The 17,486-nt window shown below is 45.8% G+C and overlaps 1 protein-coding gene across 3 annotated transcripts in view; it reads left to right on the top strand.

The window, feature by feature from the left end:
• Window positions 1–17,486, top strand: part of ATAD2B (ATPase family AAA domain containing 2B) — a 790,780-nt gene that overhangs the window by 293,061 nt on the left and 480,233 nt on the right. The window lies entirely within an intron of this gene.

Raw genomic sequence — 17,486 nt, forward strand, 5'->3', positions numbered from 1 at the left:
AGCGCTTTTTGCCTTTCATTGAGGCCTTAACAGATACTTTGATAGTGGCTTGAATGAAACCATGCTTTGCTCATCCCATTAGTCATCCACTGGCTAAACATTAGTGACCCATTCTTTGTCACCTAACTTCAGACCCGGAGACGCTTAGTGGTCCCGGCGTCCACAAGCAAGGTCAATCTGAACGCATTACCTTCCACTCCGCCTGATAGAGAATCGAAGCACATTAATATATTTGGCAGCAGTATATTTTCCTATCCAGATCCGTAAACACCATCTGCCTACGGGGATTTTATAGACATGCGCTTTAATACATGGCCAGCAAAATCTTGACCACTGTCCCTGATGAATTCAGGACAGCCATTGCCCGAACAATTCAGGACTCTGCTAAATGTGTTAAGGGACAGAATAGACTGCATGGGCCTTGCTATTGACACCATTGTTGTGATCAGGATGTGAGCTACTTGGTTTTCCCGTAATGCTCAGGCATCCTTATTTACTTGCCCTTTGAAGGAGCCAGACATTTTGGTGAAGAGGCCAACTTAGCGTCAGAGCGTTGTAAAGACAGCCACTTTACATCCGGTTTCTTAGGCTTCCTTTCGATTGCCTGCCAGTTTAATCAACAATAGAGAAAATTCAGAGGCTATTTGAAGGCAAGGCTTTAGCCGGTTGATAAAAGCAGCCCTCAATCAGTTGAGCAGAATATTTGCAGCTCAAGAGGACGTTGCGGTGGTCGCCTTGATTTTCCCTTGCAGGCCCTTGCCCAGCTAATGCAGACCAGATTCATTTTTTTCATATTTAGCTGGGAATCCATTACTTCGATCCAAAGTTGCTGAAGTTTGTGAATATAAAATGACCTACCATTCCCATCATCCTCTCCTTGTAGCCCACCGGCTCCTATTCACGTTTAATTTTAGTGGGCACAACGCTGCGGCTGTTTGTGGGACTTCACCTGCATCTCGAAGGCAGCAGGACAGGACCCTTCATGCTGCAGACTTTTCTCCTTCCCTCAGTCAGAGATTTCAGTAAACCGATGAGCAGTCTTTGGTTTGGGGTAGTCAGACGGGTAAGGTGGAAATCAGGAATATCTGGCCCCCAGTGAAACAAAGGCTTCATATCAAATTCATGGAGCTTTGTGCTGGCTGTCTGTTTCCGAAACCCTGTCTCCAATCCTTCAAGCCAAGTTCTGTGCAGGTCCTGATGGACACCATGACTGCAGAGTGGTGCTGCATCAAGCTGGAAAGAATTGAGTCTTTAATCTTGTACCAGTAGGCTCTGCACCTTTTGAAATGGCTTGACTTCTTCTGGTGGGGTCCAAAAAGCTGACAGACCAAGAATTGCTTATTCATCCCATAATGTCTCCGGATATCATAACCATTGGTGTTACCCTGACTGGAGCTTTTTGCCACTGCTAATTAGGTGCAGTGTCAAAATGACTGCGTTCTAGTTTTCCCTCCAATAGGATCTCTAGGGGGCACATTTTTGCCAACACTGGCTTCCAGTACTTCCTGAACATTTTTACACTGCTGCCTGTCCTGCTTCCTGCCCCGAGGAGGGTCCAGACAGACTGGGCTCTAGTCATTTTGATAGCCCAGCTTGGTGCTAGAATAGTATGGTTGCCTGATCTCTTGAGCCTGAGCATTTGCTTTCCGATCTGTCTGCCTTTCTGGGAGGAACTCCTGTGTCCACAATAGGGTAGGATCCTGCACCAGAATCTCCACAGTTTACACCTCCATGTTTGGAGAATAAGCAAAAACTGAGTAGTTTCAACTTACCTGCTGAAGTTGGTTAGGTGCCTTCTTGACTAAATCCATCTATTTAGAATGTTTGGCAAAACGTGTAGCCTGGTGCAGAGACCATCAGCTCGTCCCCTCTCATATATTTGGCTGTTTGCGTTATCCTTGTCCCAGCAAGGCTTTGCAGTGGGCACAGTTAACAGACATTGGTAAAGCGAATAGTTTTCACCTATGTGAATTCTATTTACTTCGTCAGTGTTTTTTTTACATATTGCAAAGCAGTTGAGGTGCTGTGCAACATGGCTTTAAAAAAAAAAAAAAGAAATTGCTATGACACGGACAATGCTGGCCACGTCCTAGCTTTTATTTTGAACCATGTTGCACAGTAGCTCAACTAGAAAGCGACAAGTAAAACATTGACAAAGCCAATTGATTTTGCATAGGCACAACCTATGAGATTTGCCAATGCCTGTTATAGTTACAAAGCAAGTGCATGTAACTGTTACATTGGTCACTGAATTCAGGTTTGATTCTTTCTTTTTTTTAGTTCAAAAAGAATTTTATTGAAAGAAAATAAGGTGTCAGAGTATAACATACAATCTGAAGTACAAATCAATATAATGAAAGCTTTTATAATTAAAATACAGATATTGGACTCTGGACATCAAAATTAAAAAAAGGAAGATAAAACAGGATATGTGAACAAAGATACCATTGGGAAATATGAAGAAAGTAACGGAGCCATTAGGAGAATCAAGGTGGTTTGAGAACTTTGTGTTGAGAGGGCTTTACCATGGAACTTCGTTTGGCACAAACATCAAAGTATGTTGTAACAGGTGACCATAAATCCAGGCGTTTCGTCGCCAAATTAATAGGATAAACAAATGCAGTATCCAGTCTATGGTTATGGCAAACAGTGTACCACCAGGCTTTGTAGGACATTTTTGTAGAGTCTTTCCAGTTAATAGTTATTTGCTGAAAAGCGACTGCTAATAATAAGTCAATAACTTTAATATTGAGACAGACATTATCCCAAATGGGGAAGAGGCTGCCTAGGAAAATGTGAGTAAAAGAGAAAGGAAATTTAGTATTAAAAATTAAGTTGATTTGAGACCATACTTGTTTCCAAAAAGTGTGTACATGTGAGCAAGAAAAAAGCATATGGAATAAATCAGCAGTGGGAGATGAGCAAGTCAGCATAAATTTAATGTGGTATGGAATCTTTTACTCAAGGTAGTTGGTGTAATTAGGATTCTGTTGTAAACAAAAAATAAAGTTTGCGTAGTGTTTGCTGCCCTAGAAGAGTTCTGAATCTTAATCCATATGCCCTTCCAAAGTGATAGCGGCCAGCATGTATCAAGATCACTTTACCATGTCTCTTCTATTTTAGTCTTTTGTGTGACCAAATCAGTATCTCGTAAATAATTATAAATAGTGGATGCTTTGGGTATAGTCTTTAATAATGTGTGAAGAGTTGGAGAGGGCTGTGAGATAATAGAGGTAATATGTGACACTCGGAGTTGATCATAGGTATCCAACCCGTTTTTTTTAGCAAGTTGTATTTATATATAAAGGAGGTTGGTAATTGGCTAAGAATATCAAAAGACCACAGTTTTGGGGTATTGGGAGATGGGGGGGGGGGGGAGGGGAAGGGACAGTTGGCGCGGGTTGGGTGGGCGCGGGACAGAGACAGGTCAATGAAGGCACGCACGACACGGGGCTTGGCCGCCACCAGGGAGCCACCACACCAATCACCACCGATGGCGCTGCAATGCCTGACGCCCAGGGACCGCAGGGAGTAGACAGAGAAGGGTTCTCAATCCTAACGTGGAATGTAAATGGGCTGGGTAGTAAAATCAAACGAGGCCTGGTAAATGCATACATTAAGAAGCTAGGACCTGACTTTGCGTTGTTGCAAGAAACACATCTTATGGGGAGCAACTGTGGATTCCTAGCCCGAGGGCCCTACAAGGTCCTAGCGCATGCGGGATTTACCCAAGGCTCGAGAGGGGTGACAATCCCGGTACGGAAAACACATCCGTTTAGGGTGACGCGGACGTGGACGGACTCACTAGGGACTTACGTGGGGGTCCGGGGAGTGTGGAGACGGAAAGAATACACAATAGTGTCTGCTTATGCACCACCTAAACTTCAGGCAGCCTCGTTGAAAGGAGTGGCGGAAATACTGCTTGATACGGCGGATACGGTGCAGGTGCTTGGGGGCGACTTTAACAATGTGATGGCCCAGGCGCTTGATAGGTCGGGAGACAGGGGAAGAGACCTACCTCCGACTGCCCTCGCCACCATGATAGAGGCTATAGGTTTGACTGATATATGGCGATGGTTACACCTGGAACGGCGAGATTATTCATTTTTCTCTGGTCCCCACAGGGTGTATTCCAGACTGGATTATATCTTCATGGCTCGACACATCCTGACTAGGGGGGCTATAGCAGAGTACAACGCAAGGGACCTATCCGATCACTCCCCCCTTCTGGTGACACTGGGACACCAGCTGCGGGGTCAGGGACACTGGCAGGTGTCGGCCTGGGACCTGCAGAACTCGAAGGTACTGAGGGGCATACGAGCGGATGTCAAAGTCTGCTTAGCCGACAATGAGGGCTTGGTGTCGTCGCCGGTGACCTTCTGGGAATCCATGAAGGCGGTCATGAGGGGTAGGGTTCAGGATAGGATTGCAGAGGAGAATAGGGAAAGGCAGAGAGCAATGCAGACACTGGAACGTCACATACTAAAGCTGGAGCGGGAATATCTCGTCGGAAAGGAGCGGGAGACACTCCGCCGGTTGCTCAACGTCCAACGGCAGTATAGAGATCTTGCTACGGGAGAAGCCAAAAAACAGGCGATGGCAACGCTCCATCGTCTATACGACGTCGGAGATAAGTCCGGTAAGCTCTTAGCGTGGCTAAGTAGAAAGGAGAGGGACGCGCGGTGGATAGAGCAGGTGAGAGATGCGCAGGGGACTCTGGTGAGTTCTGATGCCCAGATCGCGGAGACTTTTGCGGGACACTTCCGGGCATTCTATGCAGCACGGGACCTGGGCACGCAGGATGATGCACTGCAGTACATGGTGGATCTGGACCTGCCAGTGCTCGCGGACGGGGACCTCAAAGAATTGGAGGCTCCCCTCACGTTGGACGAGGTAAAAAAGGCGCTGGCCAAGCTGCGGGTGGGGAAAGCACCGGGCCCGAACGGGTTCCCGGCAGAATTTTTTTTTAAAATGGCAGATCTCTTAGCTCGCCACTTGCTGGCTTTATTTGAGGGGGCGCATGAGGAGGGAAGCCTCCCCCCGGATCTGCGATTGGCCACGATCATCCCGATCTTCAAAGAGGGGAAGCAGCCGGAGGAATGCACCTCCTATCGCCCGATATCCTTACTCAATATTGAAGTGAAACTGTTGGCGACGGTGCTGGCCCTCCGGCTGTGGAAGGTGCTCCCGGATTTGGTGCACCTGGACCAGACTGGCTTTCTCCCAAGCAGAGCGACGAGACTGAATCTGCGGAGAACGCATAACTGGCTACAGGCGGTGAGCGGCATTCAGGATCCCCACTGGTTTCTCTCCCTGGACGCAGAGAAGGCATTCAATGCGGTGCATTGGCCCTTCCTGGAAGGGGTCCTGGGGTGCATGGGCTTCAGACCAGTCTTCCGCCAGTGGGTGCGACTGCTGTATACGTACCCCAGGGCACGAGTGAGAGTAAATGGGGTCACCTCTGGGGAGTTCCCTATCTATAGGGGTACACGGCAGGGGTGCCCCTTGTCCCCCCTGCTATTCACAATGACAATTGAGGTACTGGCGGCAATGGTTAGGCAGCATCCGGGGATTAGGGGGTTCCGCAAGGGACCACAAGACTAGGTGGAGGAAAAAATTTCCCTATACGCTGACGATGTCCTTCTCTATGTCACCCACCCGGACACGACGATCCCGATAATCTTCTCGGAGTTGGAACGGTATTGTGCCCACTCGGGATATAGGGTTAACTGGCACAAGTCGGTTTTGTACGATCCAAGGGGGAGGGAGCAGTGGCCGTGTGTCCCAGACAGCCTCCAGAAGACGAAGGAAGGGTTTCAATACCTTGGAGTGTTCCTAACGCTTGACCAGAGCGTCTCCTATAGTAAGAATGTCGGAAGGGTTCTTAAAAACTTTGTAGAGGACGCGCACAGATGGCGACGGCTGCAGCTTACGATACTGGGGCGTGCAGCCATGTTTAAGATGATAACCTTACCCAGGTTCCTGTATGCATTCCAAAACGAATATTATCCGGTTCCCAGAAGGGTCTTCCGGGAGATCGACTCGGAGGTCTGTAGTTTACTTTGGTTAGGCAAGCAACCCAGGGTGGCGCTAAGGACTCTGCAGCGACACCAATATAGCGGGGGGATCTCGCTTCCTAACGTAGAGGCCTACTATTGGGCGGAACACCTGGTCTCCATTAACGACTGGTTCCACGCCCCCGCCATGCACCCAACGTATGCTCTAGAGCGGTACGCCATGAGCGCACACTCATACAATCACTACCTCTATGGTGGCAAGGGTACGGGACGGCTATTGCCGGCGACTAGACTCACCCTGGCGATATGGCAAAGGGAGAACCGGGAGATTGGATGGGATCGGAAATTGACTAGACGAACGCCTTTTTGGCACTGCGCGTGGCTGCCGGAACTGAATAAGTTGAGAGGGTTCAAACACTGGGATACCATTGGGGTGTCGACGTTAGGGGATGTGCTAGTGAAGGGGGAACTGAAGTCCTTCTCGGTCCTCAGGGCGGAATTTGGCTTACTCCCCACGCAGTATTATAAATATGCTCAGCTGAAGCATGCATGGAGGTCGGGAGGGCAGCAGACGGCCTCACTCCCGGAAGGGGCGCCTGTCGCAGGAACACATGATTGAGAGAGCGGTGTCCCTAACGTATCGGACCCTCATGAATAACATGCCTGACACTCTGGGGGCGCTCAGAGGGACATGGGAGGCGGAAGTGGGGGAGATGGACGATGTGGATTGGAACACAGTTCTTATGCATCCACGAAAAGTGGCGATTAAGTCCCGGCTGCGGCTGATACAATTTAATATCCTGCATCGGACCTATTTTGATAGATTAAGATTGTACAAAATGGGAAAGATAGGGGACACGACTTGTCTGAGATGTGGAAGGGAAGGGGGGGACTTCTATCACATACTCTGGATGTGCCCACAGATTAAGAGATACTGGCGAGGGATCTTAGGGGAACTAGGTAAAGTGCTAGAGGTTCCACTACCGGAAGCTGGTGTTACTGGGCATGACGAACGATGTAGACATCACTCGCCCCCTGCTGATCTTCCTGGTTCTGGCCCTTGTGGTCGCAAAGAGGGACGTGGCGAAATACTGGGGAGCGCCCACGCCACCCCGACTGGAGGAATGGAGGAGGGGTCTCGACCTCTACATGGCGGCAGAAAGGGTTACATACAAGGCACGGGGCTGTCCCAAAAAATTTCGCAGGGTGTGGTCCCGGTGGAGGAAATATAATGGCATGGATGGGGGTCTATAGAAGGGTGGCTGGGAGGGGGGCCCTGCACAGTTCACGGACAGTATGAGTAGCCCAAGAGTGTGGGCGGATGTGAACAATAAGGATGATGGTACATTCAGCAGAGCAATTATTGAACGGGCTCCTCGGGGGAGGGGTGAGGGGAGGGGGGGCGGCCGAGAAGTGAAGTGGGTGTACTGACCAGTGCTGATCTGTCTGTTTGGTTGTTCTTCTTTGGTGATAAAGAAAAAAACGAAAATGCAAATAAAAATATTTTTTAAAAAAAAGAATATCAAAAGACAAAAAATTTGAGTCCAAAAATAGTTGATGAACCCATGTTAAACCTTTGTTTCTCCAAGTTTTCCAATAAAAGGGCTTATTTCGGATCATCAAGTTTTTATTGTGCCAAATTGTTGAGTTAAGGAAAGAATCTGCGGTAATGGAAGTGTGAGTGGAAGGCAAGTCAAGAAGTTTGGAAGTATGCTTTATTATTGGAGTAGAAACGGATTGTGGCTTTCGTGAGAAGGAAAGGTACTCTTGGAATGAATAGGGAGATAAAAAACGGCCTTCTAATGTAGTCCAAAGAGGGCAGTCGTCCTTAGAGTCAAGTAACCAAAGAGATGCTTGGCGTAAAAGGAAAGCTTTCTGGTAGGTTCGGAAGTCCGGAAAATTTACACCTCCTTCTGTTTTGGGTCTTGTTAATTTTAATATAGACATCCGAGGTTTCTTGTTGTTCCATAAAAAGGAGGATAAAATCAAATTAATAATATTGTACCTGAGAATGAATGTGTAAAATATAAACCTAAATATTTAATATGATTTGGACTCCAAGAGAATTTGGAGGCAAGGAAATCGGGGCTAAAAGTGTGTTTTGTCAAGGGCAGAATTTCACATTTGTCATTATTTAACTTGTACCCAGAGATGAGAGAGTAAGACTTAACTTCTGTTAAAAAAGCTGGAACTGAGTCGTTTGGATTTGACAAAAAAAGAAAGATATAATCAGCGTAGGCAGCTAATTTTATATGAGCGTTCGGTGTCTGAAATCCATGTATATTTGGATTCTGTCGTATTTTGGTTAAAAATGGTTCTAAAGCCAAATTAAACAAAAAAGAGGAAAGAGGACATCCTTGACGTCCCCTCTACCTAAGTTAAAAAATGGGGAGACCAATCAGTTGGCACAAACAGTGGCTCGAGGGTTAGAATAAAGGAGAGAAATTAGGTTTAAAAAATTGGGGCCATAGCCAAACCATTTGAGGGTATAAAATAAGTATTTCCATTCAACTCTATCGAAAGCCTTTTCGGCATCTAGCGCAATTGCTGCTAAAGGATGGTTTAAGTGAGAGGGTTTGGAAAGGACATTAAAGAAAAGTCTTGTGTTATCTGTTATAAACCTCCACTTAACAAAGCCAGATTGTTCTTTTCCTAGTAGTTTCGATAAGTATGAATCTAATCGTATGGCCAGGGTTTTAGAATTTTTTTTATAGTCCATGTTGACCAGGGACATGGGCCTGTAATTTTTACAATGTGTGGAGTCTTTACCTTCTTTAGGGATGAGGCAAATATGTGCTTCTGAAAAAGAACCAGATGAGTTGTTTGAAGAGTAAAAGAAATTTATCAAAGAATGCAATTTAGGTATTAAAAGAGTACAAAAATGGAGATAAAATTCGACAGTGAATCCGTCTGGACCAGGAGCTTTGTCTCTTTTCAAGGTGTGAAGAGATGTTAAAAGCTCTTGTTGATTGAGATCCGCTTCTAGGGGAGAAAGATCCAGCTGGTCCTGTTGGGATTTTTGAATGGTTGAAAAAAACTGTGATAAACTGTGATCCATAGGATGGGTTTCCGATGCATATAAGGATTTATAAAAAAGGGAGAATTCCTTCAAAATTTCAGCATCCTTAAGTTTTAAAACATTGTGCTCGTCATAAACAGATTCAATATTTAATTTGTTATGCTTAATTTATAAATAGTTTACTAGTATTTTACCTGCTTTGTTTTTACCACCATAAAACTTTGCGCTGGACTTTAACAGGTAAAGTGAAGCGTCCTCTGTTGATTTCTTGTTAAATGACAGTTTAGCATTTATAAGAGCCGTTAAACATTCTTTCGAATTGGATACATAATAAGTGTTCCAGTTTCTTAATGTCTTGGAGGAGATCGCTAGTATTTTTACGTGCCGTTCTATGTTTTTTTGCAACAAAATTAATAATAAAATCTCTTGCTTCAGCTTTAAAAGCATCCCAAATAGTCTGGATTGGTAAGGATTCTGTTTGGTTTATCTCAAAGTATTCATTAAAGAAGGAGATAGTAAACGTTGGGTCTAAAAGAAGGGTGTTATTAAAACGCCATCTTATTGGGGCATTCATTTTGGGTAATAAATCAAATCCAATCGATACCGGTGTATGGTCTGATGATAGAATTGGACCAATTTTAGCATGTGTAAGGGATTGCAAGATATTGTGGGATACAAATACATAATCAATTCTGGATGGAGTTTGATGTACAGGGGAAAAAAATGTATATTCGCTAGTGGTCTGTTTGCATAGGCGCCACGCATCAAGGAGTTTATATTGAGTAATGGTGCGTATGAAAGATTTATGCGGTTTGTTAGGAACGAAAGACACCCTAGAGTTCCGATCAATGAAAGGATCGAACACCTGATTACAATCCCCAGCTAATATAAAATTATCTTCCATACAGCTTGAAAGATATTTAGCCAATGTAGGACAAAATGAGGCGTCTCCTCCAGTGGGGGCATAGACATTATGGAAAGAAACTGGAACACCGCTTAATGATAATTTAACATTTAGCCATCTACCCTCTGTATCTGATTCTTGTAGAATAAATGTAACTGGAAGAGATTTACGACATAAGATCGCTACTCCATTTAGTTTACCATCACCTTGAGAAAAATATACTTCCCCCACCCAGCCTCTTTTTAATTTCAAAGATTCAATTTCCGTAAGGTGTGTCTCTTGCAAGAAGGCTATGTGTGCATCTAGCCTGGCCAGGTGAGTTAAAACCCTCTGTTTCTTTATAGGAGAGTTTAATCCCCTAATGTTCCATGAGACTAGCTTCAATGGCATATGTAGTTAAAGAAAAGCATAAATAACAGGGGATATTGACAGTCCAATATAGTGAAGCGTAAGAAGAAATGGTGAGAAACAGGAGTAAAAATGTACGCAAACAAAGTAATCCAGAGCCATAAAGAAGAAAAAATAGTATTGGGTTGATTCCAGAGAAAGAGCTCTGATAGAACAGAGCCATGAGGGAGAGAAAAGATACCTATATAGCGAAATAAGTACAAAAGATAAATATTTGGATGTGTTATGAGAAATAAAGATATCAATTCAGAAAGGAGAAAAGAGATAGAAGTGTTAAAGACACCTTGAGAAGAGGAGAGAAAGAAATGTAGAACCAAAAACAGAACAAAAGACAATACATAAAACATACCTACAAAAACGAAACAGGAAAGTGGGGGTGGGTGAAACCACATGGATTAGACGAACCATCCAGGGAATACCAACCGGGCCAGAAAATAAACATAACTGCAATAGGCAAAGAGTAAGATAATTATAAAATAGCCAAGGAATAACCAATAATTAGATACATAAAGGAACTGAAGACCAAACAGTATAAATAACATTGGACTAGTTAACAAGTATAGGTATGCAACTATATGTATCCATGGTAACTGAGGATAACAATGAGTGAAGAAGATGACAAAAATGCGATACTAATAAGAGAAAATTGAACAATGAACAATAAAAACGTAACGAATCAACAGAGTAACAAAATGTGATTTGGAAATAAAGCAATAAACATATTATAGTCAAATCGGGTAAGAATCCTTCTGATCAAGAAACCTGTTAGATAAAAAAAAAGTTTGAAACCAAAGAACTTGTGAATAGTATATAGAAAACCAACATTAAATAGATAAAGGATTGAAAAGGCGACTTAACAACCAATCCATGAAGAATTAGGTACTAATTAATTCCAGTATGTCCTTAAAGTCAAGTATTACTCGAAGCAGAAGGCTGCATGACGTCCATAGCAGTTGGATTACATGAATTAATGAAGCTTTGTAACCTAACTGGGTCTTCATACGTTGTTGTCCTGTTATTATATGTAACCTTGAATAAACAGGGATGAAAAAGACCATAGCGAGCACCCATTGATCGAAGAGCTGGTCTCATGTTGAGAAATGCTTTACACCTGTGGGCAGTGGCTTTAGCATAGTCTTGCGTGAAAAATAAAGTTGAACCAGACCAAGTAATCCGCTGGGAAGATTTTACCGCAGATAACACCAATAACAAATCTGTGTATTCCAGAAAGTAAATAACTCCTCTTTGCCTTTGTGAGTGTGAAGTATTGGAAGAAGGACAACCTAATCTGTGTGCTCTTTGAATATTAAGTACTGTGCTCTCTGCTAAGTGTAGTACTTTGGGAAGAAAAGATTTAAAGAAGGCGACAGGATCCGACCCCTCAACTCACTCGGCCAGACCATAAATTCACAGGTTGTTCCTCCTATTTCAATTTTCAAGGTCCTCAATCTGCTTTTGGAGCGTCGAAACTTGAGACTGAAGCTGGGATACGTTTGCATTAGTATCTCTAAATGAGGACATACTTTGTTCAACTGCAGTGACTCTTGTGTCAAGTTGAGACCAATTGTCTGTGAGGATTTGTAGTTTAGAATTAGTCTCCTCCATAAATGGCCTAAGGGCCCTTATTTCATCCAGCAACATCTTCATGGATACTGGTGAGACTGATTTAGGAGGAGAAGGAGGATTTTGTTTTAGGCGTTTAGTAACAGTTTTCCTTAAGGACGCCGGTGAGGGATCCATATCTGCCACGGAGGAATGTGGCATAGACAGTAGAGATTCTTCCAATTTAGAGTAAGCAGTGAAGATTTGGGAATTGTTGACAAAAATAGGTTTTGGTTGCGACTTCGTAGGTAGAGCTCCTTTCGTTCTGCCCATAGAGCCAACTTTTGACACTCAAAAGAATATGCAAATAGGAGGGAATAACTGTGTGGAATTTATACAAAATATGCAGTAATGGCAGAGAAAATCAAATTCTGAGCGTCCATTGAAATTGAAGTTCAATAAACAATTACCTATTTATGACTATGCTTGGTATAGAACCAGAAATAAATAGTCATTGATGTTGAAATCATAGCAGCTGAGGCTATAAATATAACGCAAGGGATCTAAAAGTGACCAACAATCCAAAAGAATATGAAGGATATTGCGCCATATAAATGGGGAAGGGTGCGCAAAATGGCCGACAAGGTTCTCCTCTCAGTCAGGAAGAATGAAGTATTAAAATATCAAACTATCTTCTGCCTCCAGAAAGAATGAAAGAAAATCCAGGAAATGTGCATTACAACACGTGCAGGCAATGCGTGCTATAAAAAACAGTCAAGGAGACATTAAGGACTTCGGAGCCGGTACCTCCGTGTTTTTGAAGAATACAGCCTTGATGCAGATCCTAAGATGGCGGCCGCGATATTGCCTCTCCGCTGAAGAAACTCACTTGCAGAAATGCAGTGTTATCCTTATGATTTAAAAGGCGCCGAAAGTCTCTGGATACTCAGTGCATCTTCCGACATCCTGTCCGCATTTTGGTTTCGCGGTTGACAGCGATGTAGCGCGAAAACTCCAAGACCCGTCGGATTTGATTCTTAACAGTAGCTTTTTTTAATTACTCCTTAATTTTGGACACCATCATTTATTAATATAAAATACATGTCGTTTTGTTTTGTTTACAGACAGAAAATAGTTTTCAAGCGAGTTTTCACATGCACAAACACACCGCATGCAACTGTACTGCACAAAGGATTTGATCTGATAGACATCTGACTGCAGAGTCCTTAGCTTAGAACTTCCCCAGGCGCCGGTCTGGATCCAGAGATTTTTCCGCAATTCAAACAATTTCTGTTCCTTTTTCAGTTTCTGGCACTGTTTATTGGCAGACAAAGGGTCCCGACTAGTCCAACTTGCACCTAGAACGTTTTGCTGTGTTGGTTTTTGTAGTATGGTCTATTTTGCGATCTCTGGGGTGCAGAAGTGCTTATGTGTCTGCCTTACTCTCTTGGTTCTGATTCCTGCCTGTTTTGCCCTTGCTGGCAGCTGGACCTTTCATTTGTCCTCTTTCACAGTTGCCAGTGGTACCTGTTGGACGTAAAGCTGTACTTATGTTTCCTTCTTCTTTTATCTTGGGTTTCCTGTCCTAAGCTAAGTGAGCTCCGTGTTATATGTCTGGATTTTGCCGGTATTCTTTTACCAGAATAATGCAGTAAATGGTTCGGTTTGCATGTTTATCAGGTGATACATTTTTGTAGATCATTTTTAGTTTGTTTTTCTGGTCACACTCTGTTACAGGAATGTAGACATTTACTGTACGTTCATGTCCATCACTGTTTGCCTCGTAAGAGGATATGGTTTTCCCTTATGGATTTTTTTTCCTAGGAGCGAGAATTATACTCTCTCCTTAGTTTTAATTTTATTGTTGGGTATTTTATCTTTTTTGGCGCACTGTTCCTTTATCCAGTTTTACAGGTGGCTCCGCGTTCTGATATGGAAATGTTTGACAGTAGAAAACTGACGTTAGCGTGCCGGAAGGAACTTCTATGGCCACTGACGTCAGATCTGCGGACGACATCAGGGTGGAGCCATGCGACGCCGTCCCCCGGCGTGCAGAGGTACTGCTGAAAAATCTCTGGATCCAGACTGGCGCCTGTGGAAATTGTAAGTTAAGGAATCTGCGGCTAGACTGTCTCTACCAGATATATCATTACCGAAGGTAAGTAACTTGTCCAACAGGAAAACAATTCTCTATTTCGTATTAATGTCTTTGCCGTGAGACTTCTGATGGAAAGAAACGATGTGTTCGAGGCATTTCTGCTGTAGATATACATGCTTTGCATAGGTCCGCCATCTAGTGTTGGGCTCTGATGATTATAAGTTGTTTTTGTTCCAAGAAGTTTACTTCAAATCACGAGGCTGTGTGGTGACTACTCTTGGTAATACTGCGCATGGTCATCAAAGCCATCTTCAGATTGTTTTGCCATATGTGTGTGAGAATGTAAGGATGATGTATATATCAGCAAAGTGATGTCCATGCAGTAGTATGATGTAAGTATATAAAGTATATGAACTGTAACCTACTCAGGCTTTTTGGGGAGAAGGGTTGGTGCATGTAAATCTACAGCACTACCAGCCAATAATAGATGCTTACAGGTTAAATAACATATTCCGTTTGAGGCATGTGTATTGTAGGTACACATGCTTTGCATAGACTGTAAAGCAGTCCCTCTCCCTAGGCAGTGGTTAACCTGTGGGCGTTGCAGTTGCTTCTTGTGAGCTGGGTCTGAGGGTGCAGAGAAGTGCAAAACTAAACCAGTGTCACCACAAGAGCGGCGCCTATGTGGCTCCGTACTGTTGCTTCTGGAACAGTGTGAGGCCATCATGGAGTCCAAAGGTGCCGTCACCTGTTGCTGGATGAGAGCTATTGCTGTTGAAATCGGGATCCAGTCTGGTGTTTTGGATTATTCTAAACATGAGATCTAAAAGAGACTCTTAGTTATAGATTCCTTACCTTAGAATTACCCACAGACGTCAGACTGGATCCGAAGAATGTTTTCTTCAGCGGTACCTATGCGCGTCAGTAGGTGGCGTCTGTCGACTCTGCGTTTGTCGTTGGCGTCATGATCGCTGGAATAATATTGCGGTGTTCACTTAGATGCTGCCCCTGCGGGCTGACGTCAGTTCTTTCTTTTTCTGCATCAGCCAGTGCAGATCCGGAGAGAGCGGGACCCTTAGTCAATTTTTGAATAGTGTTTTTCGACTTTTGTCGACTTCTTTTTGGAGTCGTTTGACTCCTTGTGCTCGTAGGGATGTCACATCGGCGGACCGGCTTCAAGCCTTGTGACTCCTGTCACAAGCTGATGTCAGTCATGGATCCGAACCTAGTGTGCCTTTGGTGCCTGGAGCGCGACCACAACCCGAAGTCGTGCTCCGACTGTCAAGCCATGAACCCAAAGTTTTTGCGGGAGCGGTCCTGAAAGCTTCTGGAGGCCCGGCAGTCAGCCCCGGGCCGCACGAGGTCCCGGTCAAGAGCGAGGTCAGGTGACCGGTCGCAGAATCACCACCATCACTCCTCATCAAAGTCTTCGGGTAAGTCAAAGCACAAGAAGAAGGCAAAGAAGCACCGTCGCTCTTCGCCTTCTCCCCGTCCGTTGGCTGATGCAATGCGGAAGGTCCTTGTCCTTCGGTTTGGCCCGCTGGGTCTGCTGGGACGGCACCGCACTTTCCTCCCTTTCCAGGAGCCAGAGCGTCCCCTGCCCAGCTTCGTGCCTTTTACGAAGTCCTCCACTCCATCTTTGGGCAGCCCGACTTCGCCAGCGCGCATTCGGGCTCCGCAGACTCGGCTGGGGGCTCTAGGCCTTCGATGCCTGTGGCTCTGGCCCCGACGCCGCAGGGTCCCCAGGGATCCAGGCCTGGATCCGGATCGACGCTGGTTGACCTCACGACACCTCCCCCAGCGCCGATTCCACTGACGACACCGCTGTCACCTTCCCCTTGAGCCGAACACTGAGCCGGACCGGCATAGCCCGACACCGGTGCCGACTGATACTTTTGTACCACTGTTCTATCCTGGCGTTCCTTTTTGCCTTGAGTGGCAGCCAGGAGAGGATGAGGACTGGGAGGGGGTCTGTGGACCTTCTGGCAGACCAGCTAGAAGAGCCGGACTGGAGAGAGGAGTTGGGTGATGCCAGTGGTTTGGATACCTCCCCAGACGTTGGAATGCTTTTCCCCCTCACCATGGCCATGAAGGAGGTAGCCTCTTACGTTGTGGTGTTGCGTAGGGTGGTTGAGACCTTGGGCCTTGAGCTTCCTACGGTGGCAGTCAGGACTAGCCTCCAGACTGAGGTGCTTCAACAGGCAGCGGTCTCCTCGGAGCCCCTGCTGCCCTTCAATGAGGCCCTCACCGACATCCTTCTGGGCACTTGGTCCAAGCCCACCACAGGGGCTCCTGTGGAAAGGATGCTTGCCCGACACCACCGCCCGACCCCGGGAGACCCCATTTTTCTCTCACAACACCCTACCCCTGAAAGCTTGGTGGTCCAAGCCTCGACTTCTAAGAGCGTGTTCCCTACTGCTCCCCAGATAGGGAATCCAAGAAGCTGGATCATTTTGGGAAGAAGATGTTTTCTTCCGCCAGCTTAGGACTGCGTTTTGTGAACACCGCATGTCTCTTGGGCCGCTACACCCACTCTGTGTGGGACACGGTTGCGCAAATGCTGCCACAGTGCCTAGAGGAGGCCCGGACTCTACTCAACCGTGCGGAGGGAAGAGACGCAGCAAAGTTCACCATTCGGTGTGGGCTGGATACTATCGACTCCCTAGGTAGAACGATTTCTACGTCAGTAGCCTTGAGACGCTATGCCTGGCTGAGGTCCACTGGCTTTTCTGGGGATGTCCGATAGACCCATTTGGACATGCCCATCGATGGCCATCGCCTGTTTGACGACAAGGAGGATGAGTCCTTTAAGGACTCTCGGGCTACAGCCAGATTCTTGGACCTCGCTGCCACCTCTCGCCCCGTTCAGTTAGCTTTTCGCCCCTTTGGTGGGTACGGAAGGGGTGCCCCACCACGTTCCACCCAGGGCCACAGGCTGGCGCAAGCTACTCAACCTCTGCGAGGCCAGGGACGTGGAACTCAGCGCCGTGGATCAGGGGGCCAGTACACAAGTGCCCCTTCTGCATCGGCCTCCAAGCCTTCCTAGTCCGACCTTTCAGGGCCACCAGTTGCAAGTGAGTGGCAGGATTTGCCATTCTCTCTCCCACTGGCACAACATCATGTCGGACAGGTGGGTTTTGCAGATAGTCCTAAGGGGCTACTCCATCTGCTTCGAGACTACCCCTCCCTCCATGACACCAACACTCCATCTCATGACGAAGGATCACTTGGCCCTTCTCCGTCAGGAAGTTGCATCTCTCTTGGTCAAGGGAGCCATTGAGCGAGTTCCTGCGCCTGAAGTAGGTCGTGGTTGTTTTTCCCACTACTTCCTGGTGCCCAAGAAGGACAAAGGCCTGTGTCCTATCTTGGATCTCAGGAACTATAACCGCTTCCTATGGAATGAGAAGTTCAAAATGTTGACATTGGCTCAGGGCTTGTCTGTCCTCGACCCTGGAGACTGGATGGTAGCGTTGGACTTGAATGATACTTATTTTCACA

Source organism: Triturus cristatus, chromosome 6, assembly GCF_964204655.1.
Source record: "Triturus cristatus chromosome 6, aTriCri1.1, whole genome shotgun sequence".
Classification (NCBI taxonomy): Eukaryota; Metazoa; Chordata; class Amphibia; order Caudata; family Salamandridae; genus Triturus; species Triturus cristatus.